This window comes from Rhincodon typus, chromosome 27, assembly GCF_021869965.1.
Source record: "Rhincodon typus isolate 14 chromosome 27, sRhiTyp1.1, whole genome shotgun sequence".
Taxonomy (NCBI): domain Eukaryota; kingdom Metazoa; phylum Chordata; class Chondrichthyes; order Orectolobiformes; family Rhincodontidae; genus Rhincodon; species Rhincodon typus.
The window spans coordinates 38,491,299-38,501,780 of record NC_063358.1 but is presented as its reverse complement, the minus strand read 5'-3'; the positions used below and the strand labels follow the sequence as shown (position 1 = coordinate 38,501,780).

General features: G+C 45.2%; 1 pseudogene; it reads left to right on the top strand.

Annotated features, from left to right (window-relative positions):
* The first annotated feature begins 390 nt into the window (after positions 1–390).
* On the top strand, positions 391–7,173 carry LOC109919727 (annotated as a pseudogene).
* Positions 7,174–10,482: the final 3,309 nt, after the last annotated feature.

Genomic DNA, 10,482 nt, shown 5'->3' with positions numbered 1-10,482 from the left:
TGTGTGTATCTCTCAGTGTGTCTGTGTGTGTATCTCTCTGTGTATCTCTCAGTGTGTCTGTGTGTGTATCTCTCTGTGTGTCTGTGTGTGCCTCTCTGTGTGTCTCTCTGTGTGTCTGTGTGTGTGTCCCTGTGTGTCTCTGTGTGTGTGTCTCTCTGTCTGTGTGCGTGTGTGTGTCTCTGTGTGTGTGTGTCTCTGTGTGTGTGTGTGTGTGTGTGTGTCTCTCTTTCTCTGTGTGTGTGTGTGCGCAATTGCCGGGCTGCTTCATTGCAACTCCTCTTCATTTATTTATTTTTTTTTTCCCCCTTCGCGACGAGTTGCTTGGTCCGGAGGAGCTGATGCCGCTCTGACCCGCCGGTTATCCAGCCCCGCTTGAGCCCTCCCGCTACCATGCAGCACCTCGGCCCGGGGTCTGCCAAGCAAGGCAAGAGGCTGAAGAGGGCATCAGTCCGGCATTGCCTGTCGACTCCCAGCCTGCGGGGCCTCTTCACCATCAGCGAGGAAGAGGAGCGATGCAGAGATGCAGCGATGAGGAGGCTAAGTGGTGAGTAACCTGCCCCAGCTTAGGGGCTCAAATGGATAGCAGTCTGTCAAATGCCCCACTTGTGCCACCCTGCTGCAGGTTCTGTGTCACCAGCTGGTGAGAGCAGGCTTGTTTATCAGGAATCCTTTCGATAAGATCCTCCTATACACAGTGGCTGTGAGTTCGGCAATGCCACTACAGCCTATGCTTCCAGCGGGCCGGGTGGTGTCACAGGTTTCAGTCGGGTACATTGGCATCCAAAGGGTAAAAAAAAAATTCAAGCAGGATTTGCAACTAAATGATTGTTCTCCTGTACATGCCATCTGGTTGACAGCACTTGTGTTGGGGAGACTTTCCTTCGCCGACTCAGAACAAAGTAACAGTAACAGGAGTAGGTCGTTCAATCCATGGACGCTCCTCTCCCATTCAGTTAGGATCAGGAACCACCTCAACTGCAATTTTCCACTTGATTCCCCAAGAGTCCAAAAATCTGTCTTATCCAGCCTTAATTTTTTAAAAAAAATTCACTCATGGGATGTGGGTGTTGCTGTTTGGGCCAGCATTTATTGCCTGTCCCTAATTGCCCTTGAGGGGGTGGTGGTGAGCTGCCTTCTTGAACAGCTACAGTCCACCTCATAGAATACCTACAGTGTGGAAGCAGGCCATTCAGCCCATCAAGTCAACACAAACCCTCTGAAGAGCGTCCCCCCAGACCTATGCCCCTACCTTAGCCTTGTAACCCTGCATTTCCTATGGCAAACCCACCTAACCTGCAAATCCTTGGGGCAATTTAGCGCAGCCAATCCACCTAACCTGCATGGCTTTGGATCACGGGAAGAAACTGGAGCAGACACGGGGAGAATGTGCAAACTCCACGCAGACAGTTGCCCAAGGGTGGGATTGAACCTGGGTCCCTGGTCTTGAGAGGCAGCAGTGTTAACCACTGAGCCGCCAAGTGACCTGCTGTAGCTAGACCCACAATACCCTTGGGGAGGGAGTCCCAGGCTTTTGACCCAGTGACAGTGAAGGAACGGGGGTATATTTCTAAGGCAGGTTGGTGAGTGGTTTGGAGGGGAACTTGCAGGGGGTGGTATTCCATGTATCTGATGCCCTTGTCCTTCTAGATGGTAGTGATCATGGGCTTGGAAGGTGCTGTCTAAGGAGCGTTGATGAATTCTGCACTGCATCTTGTAGATAGTACACATTACTACTGCTGAGCATCGGTGGTGGAGGGAGTGGATGTTTGTGAATGTGGTTCCAATCAAACAAGCTGCTTTATCCTGGATGGTGTCAAGCTTCTTGCGTGTTGTTGGGACTGCACCCATCCAGGCAGGTGAGCGTTCCAATTTGAACCTTGTAGATGGTGGACAGGCTGTAGGGAGTCAGGAGATGAGTTACTTGCTGCAGTATTCCCAGCCTCTGGCCTGCTTTTGCAGCCACTGTGTTTATGTGATGAGTCCAGTTGAATTTCTGGTCAATGATAACCCCCAGGATGTTGATAGTGGGGGATTCAGTGATGGTAACATCATTGAATATCAAGGACCAAAGTTTAGATTATTTCTTACTGGAGATAGTCATTACCTGGCATTTTGTATGGTGCAAATGTTACTTGTCACTTGTCAGCCCAAGCCTGGATATTGTCCAGATCTTGTTGCATTTGAACATGGACAGTTTCAGTAATATATGATATATATAATATATAATATATGTATATATATTCTCAAATGGAGCATCAGTAACCTTTTGAGTGACAAGCTTTCTCCTGATCTCTGTTCAAAATATTCGACCCCATATCATGAGGATTGTGCTCCCTTGTTTTAGACTCCTCAGCCAGGGGGATACAATGTGACAATATCATAAGTATCACATTTACTTGCATTTACGATGAGTGTGGCCTTTTTAGAGAGGTTTGTGACATCGTGCATACAACAAGTTAAAGAAAGATCAAGAACTTTAATGTTTTAAATCCACTGTGAAAAATACACCATCTTCACTTGTGAACACAAGCACATTTTCAAAATCAATCTCCTCATGGATGTTTCAGCTTTAATTGGAGTTTTAACTTGGTACCATCACTGTGCTTGCCACGTTCTCACTGCAGCTGATGGGGCTTTTGTGGCGCAGTGATAGTGTCCCTGTCTCTGAGCCCAGCTTCAAGTCCCACCTGTTCCTGAGGTGTGTAATAACATCTGTGATCAGGTTGATTAGAAAGTACCTCTCTGCTAATGAGACATCCGGGCAAGGAGCAAACAGCATCTCCCGTCCGTGAAAATCTGAAGGCCAGATATTTGGACAGTTCTCACGTTATTTGCTTTGGGTTCAGATATTTCATTGACTGAATTAGCAGAGGAATCACCTCTTTTGACAAGGTTCTTATCAATTTGTCCTTAGAATCTATTCTAATACTAAGGTCAATGGAGTAACTGAAAGAAAATCAAAAAAAGATTTCCTTTATAATCCGTGTTAATATGAATAGTTGTCCAGGAGGCCTCTTTCAGTAACTTTTTCAATTGCATGCCCTTTTACTGCGCATCTTCTCATCCTGGGGATAAAATCCTCGATCATAGTGTGTGCTTCTGTGTGTGGTGAGCATACTGCATAATGAACGGATTTCCCTTCTCCTGTGAATGGACAAAGTGAAATGTCTGTACATGGTATACAGATAGTAAGAACTGCCGGCGCTGGACTCTGAGATAACAGTGTGCAGTTGGAGGAACACAGCAGGCCAGGCAGCATCAGAGAAGCAGGAAAGCTGCCTACCTGCACTCACCTATCACCATCCCACCTACCTGCCCCAGCCCCTCTCATCCCTGCCTCCTTGACCTGTCCATCTTCTCTCCCACCTATCCACTTCTCCCACCTCACTGACCAATCCCCACCACTCCCCACCTGCACTCACCTATCACCATCCCACCTACCTTCCCCAGCACGACTCCCCCTCTCTACTTATTTCAGAGCCCCTTTCCCCTCCACAATTTCTGAAGAAGGGTCCTGACCCGAAACGTCAGCTTCCTCTGATGCTGCCCGGCCTGTGTTCCTCCAGCTCCACACTGTGTTGTCCAATACATGGTTTAGAATGTCCATGTGCGGTACCGAATGCCCATACATGGTGCCAAATATCCGAGTGCCGTTCAGAATGCCCCTGAGCCATACTGAATATCCATGTGCCGTACAGAATGTCCGTGTCTCCTATAGAATGTCCGTGTGCAATAGAGAATGTCTGTACAGAGTATAGAATGTGCATATGAAGGACAGAATGTCCATGTGCAGTACATGTGTGTTCCCGATCTCTGCGCAGGCACAGTATTGGAAGTCTATACAAAGCAGTGCTGCTTCTTCAGAATTTTGTGACACCCTTCTCACCTTGCTGACAGCACCCCTGTTGGAAACCACTGCAATTGAAACTCAGTTTACTCAGTGTCTCGTCATTGGCCAATCTCGTTATCCCTGAGATCATTTTAAGAGAGCTTTGTTGAGACCAAAACGGCACATGGTACCCTAACTGCAACCTCCAAAGCCAAAATTACGGTTCATATTTGTGTGAGGGGTTTGGGTACAAAACTCCCCCAGAGCAGTACTGAAGGAATGTTACACTGCTGGGGGTCTCATTCAGATGAAATGTGAAAGCTGGTGCTCCATCTGCTCTCTCTGGTGGATGTAAACATTCTGCCCCCACACCCTCCCATCCCACATTCATTTGGAGAGGAACAGAGAAATCTTCTCAATGTTCTGCAATGATCTTTCTTTAGCACATATCAGTGAAACAGGTTACTTGGTGAGAATCGCATTGCAAGCTCCATTGCAATGGAGCTTATTCTTTCCAACTTGGCTGTGGGTTTCCTACAGCACCAGCAGTGACTACAATTCAAAATTATTTAATAGCTGTAAAGCACTTTGGCAATCCTGAAGTTTTGAGGTCTTTGGGATCAAATAACCTGTCAGTGTACTGTGGTTCAGAGTTGCAGAAAGGGACTGTCAATCAGAGAGTGCTGGAGTAACAGTATCTCCGTAACAGTCAGTATCTGCAGGCCAAGGACTGGGGGAGTGGGGAAGGAAAGGAAGATTAAAAAAATGACTCCCCATAACCCTCAGTGTAAGGCTAACAATTTCAATACTCTCTTTTTGTACATGGAACACAGACTAAGGGTGATTGCTGGAAGGATTAAAGGGGAGGTGATGAAAAGGGTTTTGTCTCAGAGGGGTTTTGTGTATCTGGGATTCGCTGTTCAGTTTGGTGATCCCAGTGGAAACCCTCAATATCATTTAAAAGGAACCTGAATCTGTACCTGAAACCTGCAAGGCTATAGACCAGGTGATGGAAGTGGGATAGAATTGGCACTTAGCCAGAGCAGACACAATAGGCGGAATGGCCTTTTTGTGCGCAGTAAATTTTCTATGGTCCGATCATATGTATAAGGTTGGGTGGATGTGTGTGTGGTGTACCAGGCAAGTGTGCTCTGTGTGTGTGTGTGTGTGTGAGAGTGGGTGCGTGAGTGTGAGTGGGTGAGTGTACTGAGTGGATGGATGTGTGAATGGGTGAGAGTGGTTGGGTGAACTGAATAATGATAAACATGAAAGATAAATTCGGCAAATAATTCTTTAATACCCAACATTAGGAATATGTTATGGAATGCATCGTAAAAAAATCCTGTGTCATGGTAACAGCTTGCACTCCTACTATTTAACACTATGGTGTCCCTTACAGCAGCGTGTGCACAGCGTGTGGGGCTGATAGAATTGGTCTTGCATGAGACATAACCTGACAGGTCTTCCAAACAGACACTGTCATTGTGGGAGGGGCTTTATGGTGCCATCACCCAGCTCACTGCTCCTTTGCTCCTAGCACACATTGCCAGATTAAAAAGATACTCTGAATTTACTTTGTATTGAGAATATTGATGGTTGTTGGGATAACTATTTCAGACCAGTCTGGACTGCAACAACATCAGTCTGGGAAAGAGTCACCATTGTGTCTGCCTGCAGGTATGGCCCTAACTCACACACACTAGATCACTGTTAGACCACTTTGTCAGAAAAACTAAACAGACACTAACAGATTGTGAACAGGCTCAGATTTGGTCATCTGGTATCCTGTTGTCTTCTGAACGTTTCATTGTCTGAGTGTCTTCCCCAAGGTGTCATATGAGTGTGAACAGATCCACTATCCCATTAGGATGGTGACATACGCATCCATCAGATACCTTCACTGGGCTTCCGCTCAGTAATTGAACCCCGTGCTGTGATCTTCACTTGTTGGTGCAGCTTCTAAAACCCATCCTTAAGCCTGTGATGGTGACCACTGAGCCAGTGGTAACCTGTCCAAGTGTTAGTGTCTAGCCAGACAGTGATCCAGTATTCAGAGATCAGATTGTAGACAGCATTGGCTAGGGCTGTGTGGTGTGGGGTTTGAACCTTTAGAGTCAGAAATGCTGCTCCTGAACCAAAGGCTTACTGTCCTAGAAAAGGGTGCCATCAGGGTAGGGATGGCGTAATGGCGTTATTGCTGGGCTGTTAATTTAGAGAACCAGATAATGTTCTGGGGACATGGGTTCGAATCCTGCCATGGTAGATGATGGAATTTGAATTCAGTAAAAATCTGGAATTAAGAATCTAATGATGACCATGAATCCATTGTTGATTGTTGGGGGAAAAAAACCCCATCTGATTCACTAATATCCTTTAGGGAAGGAAACAGCCATCCTTATCTGGTCTGGCCTCCATGTGACTCCAGACCCACAGCAATGTGGTTGACTCTTAACTGCCCTCTGGGCAATTAGGGATGGGCAATAAATGCTGCTTAGCCAGCAACAACCTCATTCTGTGAATTAATTAAAAAAAAACTGTGCAGAATAACACAGCTGAGCCCAACCTTCCTTGCACACAATGTGTTCCCATCTGTACTTTTCCTCAGGTCCTGGATCTCATTGAGTGCAGGGCTCTGCCTCATTCCTTTCCCCTTCCGAGCTAGTTTGTAGCATCCCAATGATTGGAGATCACAGCCCAGACTTCCTCAGATTGTGTGCTCCCTGTTTCCTTACTGGATAATGCTGTAACCACTGACTCACTAAGAACAACCTTTCTCAGTCAGTTTAAACATTAACTTTATTATTACAATAGGTTGTCAGCTAATCGTTGTGGCACAGCCAACAATTCATAAAGTGGCTCGGCAATCAGCTTCCTTTTGGAAATTTTCGTATTTGATTGATGCCAAGATGCAACCATTTGGGAGAGATTGCTACTGTGTGTTCAGTCAGGCTGTAGGGGAAGCATCAAATCTCATCTACCATGCACTAAGTGACGTGGGAGACCATGTTGCAGTGGTAAATACAAGGCATATCACATTTTCTAGAAACAGAAGGTGAATTCCTCTCACAGTGGTTATCCTGGTAGTTTAAGGAAGTGCCAAATTATGCCAGAAGGACCCTCTGGTGATTGTAAACCTGGTGATCTACAGAATGCTGCCAAACAACCTGTATCGAAGAGACAAAGGTTACACCTTCTCACTGATAAGGTGATTCCAGGTGAACTATGAAGAATCTGGTGGAAGAGCTTGCACAACCACAGCAATTACCTAGAGGGTTGAATGAATACACTCAAGAGGAGATTAATGCTTTCCCGAGACACCATCTGATGACTACAGAATGAAGTGAATACATTTCCAACTCAGGACAAAGATAATCCGGAGGGTTATTTGTTTTTCACCATGGGCAGCACGGTGGCTCAGTGGTTAGCACTACTGCCTCACAGCGCCAGGGACCCGGGTTCGATTCCACCCTTGGATGACTGTCTGTGTGGAGTTTGCACATTCTCCCCGTGTCTGCGTGGGTTTCTGCTGGGTGCTCTGGTTTCCTCCCACAGCCCAAAGATGTGCTGCTTAGGTGAATTTACCATGGGGAAATGCAGGGTTACAAGGATAGCGTTGGCGGGGGGGCGCGGGGGTGCGGTGTGTGTATTTGGTTTGAGTGGGATGCTCTTTGGAGGGATTGGACTTGATGGGCCAAATGGCCTGCTTCCCCACTGTAGTGATTCCATGATCTCACCATTCTCATTTGCAGAATTAAAAGCTGCTTCATTCTTCCAGCCTAAAAACAAACAATTGAACTGGTAAACCCAAGGTGCAATCTGCATTATCAACTGATGCAAGGTTCATCAGATTTCAGACCCATTCCCTGGGACTGAGAAAACTGAGAATGAACACACAAAAGAGCGAATGAATCAGCAGCAAGAGATGGAGGAGATTCAGCCCCTTTGAGCCTCTGCTGTTCAATAAAATCATGGCTGATCCGTTTGTGGCCTTCTTGCCTGCCCCTTATATCCCAAGAAACCTCTGCCTGATCATGTCAGCATTGTTGAGCCCAAGAATGAGATTTTGCCAACTGCGCCGAAATCGGAACAGAAAGGGGGCAAACCAGAGAAATCTGTCATCCAGCAACCTGCACCAGTTCCAACTGCATAGCTGGCAGACCAACATTGATGAGCAATTCTTGATTTTCTGTATTTGTTCAAAAAAATCTATTTACTTCTGTCTTAAAAATGTTCAACGACCTCCAGCTCCACTGCTGTCTGGCAATGAGAGTTCCACAGACTTACACCCCTCAAATCTCCATCCTGTCTAGGAGACTCCCTCATTTTAAATGTGTCTGCTGATCTAGTTCCCCTACAAGGAGATCAGTACCATCCTGTCAACTCCTTCAGCATTTTATATGTTTCAATAAGCTCACCCCTCATTCTTTAGCACTCCAGTGGGTAGAGGCACAACCTAATCCTAGGAATCAGCTAAGTAAACCTCTGAGCTGTTTCTAATGCAATTAAGTGCTTTCTTAATTTGAGACCAAAGGTATGGATACACTTCATCAATTCCCTGTATAACTACAGCAAAACACCCCTAATTATATTCCATTCACTTTGCAATAAATAACAACATTCCATTTGCCTTCCTAATCATTTTCTGCACCTGTATAATGAGAATTTTGTGGTTCACAACCCGATCCTTCTTTACTCCAAATCCTGCAATCTCTCTCTGCTTAACTAATATCCTGTGATTTTATTCTTCCTGCAGTGTGGACAATTCACATTTTCGCACATTATAATACATCTGTGAATTTTTTGCCCACTCACTTAATCTATCTTTATCCCTTTCACACTCCTTGTGTCCTCATCAAAAATGTACTTTCCTACCTATATTTGTGTAATCAGTTAATTTGCAGCCATGCCTTTGGTCTCTTCATTCAAATCATCGATATAAGTTGGAAATAGTTGAGTCCTCAGCACTGATTCCTGCCACACTACACTAGTAACATGTCTCCAAACTGAAAATAGCCCCTGCTCTCTGTTCCCTGTTAACCAGCCAATCCTCTATCCATGTCAAACCTCCTACACCATGAGCCCTTATTTAGTGCAGTAATCTTTGATGTCACACCCCTTTTTTTACAAACCTAAGTACATCATAAGCAGATATTCCCCCTTATTGTTGCTTCCTCAAGAATATGGCAGGATTTGATTGGTTTCCACTGGTGTGAGATAGCAGAACTGGGAGTCATGTAAAAAAATGCAGTAAGTAACAAATCAAATTGGGAAATTCAAGACAAACTTCTTTACACAGAGAGCGATGAGAATGGGGAGCTCACTCTCAGATGGAGGTAAATGGATTCAGGAGGAAGCTCAGTAAGCACATGGTGGTAAAAAAAAGAGAATATGTTGGTAGGGTAAGATGAAGTGGAGGCTCGTGTGAAACGTAAATATGAGCATGGAATGGTTAGGCTGGATGGCCTGATACTGTAGCTGCAAGGTAATGCTATACAATAATTACTGGAGAGAAAGTATCTGAATCAACATTCACTCTTGTGCTTTGGCCAGACACTGTAACATGTACCATTGACTTTATGACAAATGTGGGGGTCGTTGGTATTTACATGCTGACACACACTGTGCACATAGCAGCATTGTAACAACACACCTGCTTGTATCCTGCACTGATGTGCAAGAGCATGTTTCTAATAATTATACTTTGAGCTGTGAAGCCTAACCCAGAGAGTGATAACAGGATTACATGTAATGATATTTTCCTCTAGTTTTTACTGTCACACTATTTTCAATACGATAGAGTGTTACATCGAGGTATTAGTTCTAAGCTAACTTAACACTACATTTTCCTTTCATAGAGTTATAGAGATGTACAGCACAGAAACAGAGCCTTTGGTCCAACTTGTCCATGACCAGATATCATAAATTAATCTGGTCCCATTTGCCAGCATTTGGCCCTTATCCCTCTGAGCCCTTCCTATTTATATACCCATCCCAGATGCCTTTTAAATGTTGTAATTGTACCAGCCTCCACCTCTTCCTCTGGCAGCTCATTCCATACACAAACCACCCTCTGTGTGAAAACGTTGCCCCTTGGGTCCCTTTTAAATCTTTCCCCTCTCACCTTAAACCTATGCCCTCTAGTTTTGAACTCCCCTACCCCGGGGAAAAAGACCTTGGCTATTCACCCTATCCATGCCCCTCATGATTTTATAAACCTCTGTAAGGTCACTTCTCAGCCTCCGACACTCCAGGAAAAACATATCCCAGCCTGTTCAGCCTTTCCCTTTAACTCAAAACCTCATCCCTGGCAACATCCTTGTAAATCTTTTCTGAACACTTCCAAGTTTCACAACATCTCTCCTTTGACAGGGAGACCAGAACTGAATGCTGTATTCCAAAAGTGGCCTAACCAATGTCCTGTACATCTACAACATGACATCCCAACTCCTATACTCAAAGCACTTACTAATAAAGCCAAGCATACCAAATGCCTTCTTCGTTACCTTTTCATGCCCATTGCCTGTTCTACAACCTCTTTACTGCACTGTGCAATCCAGCTTGTAGTCCTCGCTGGATGTGCCGTTATCTACAATCCAAAATGTGGCTTCTGGCCAGATTCCTTTCCCCATGCCATCTGCTCAATCCCATTGACA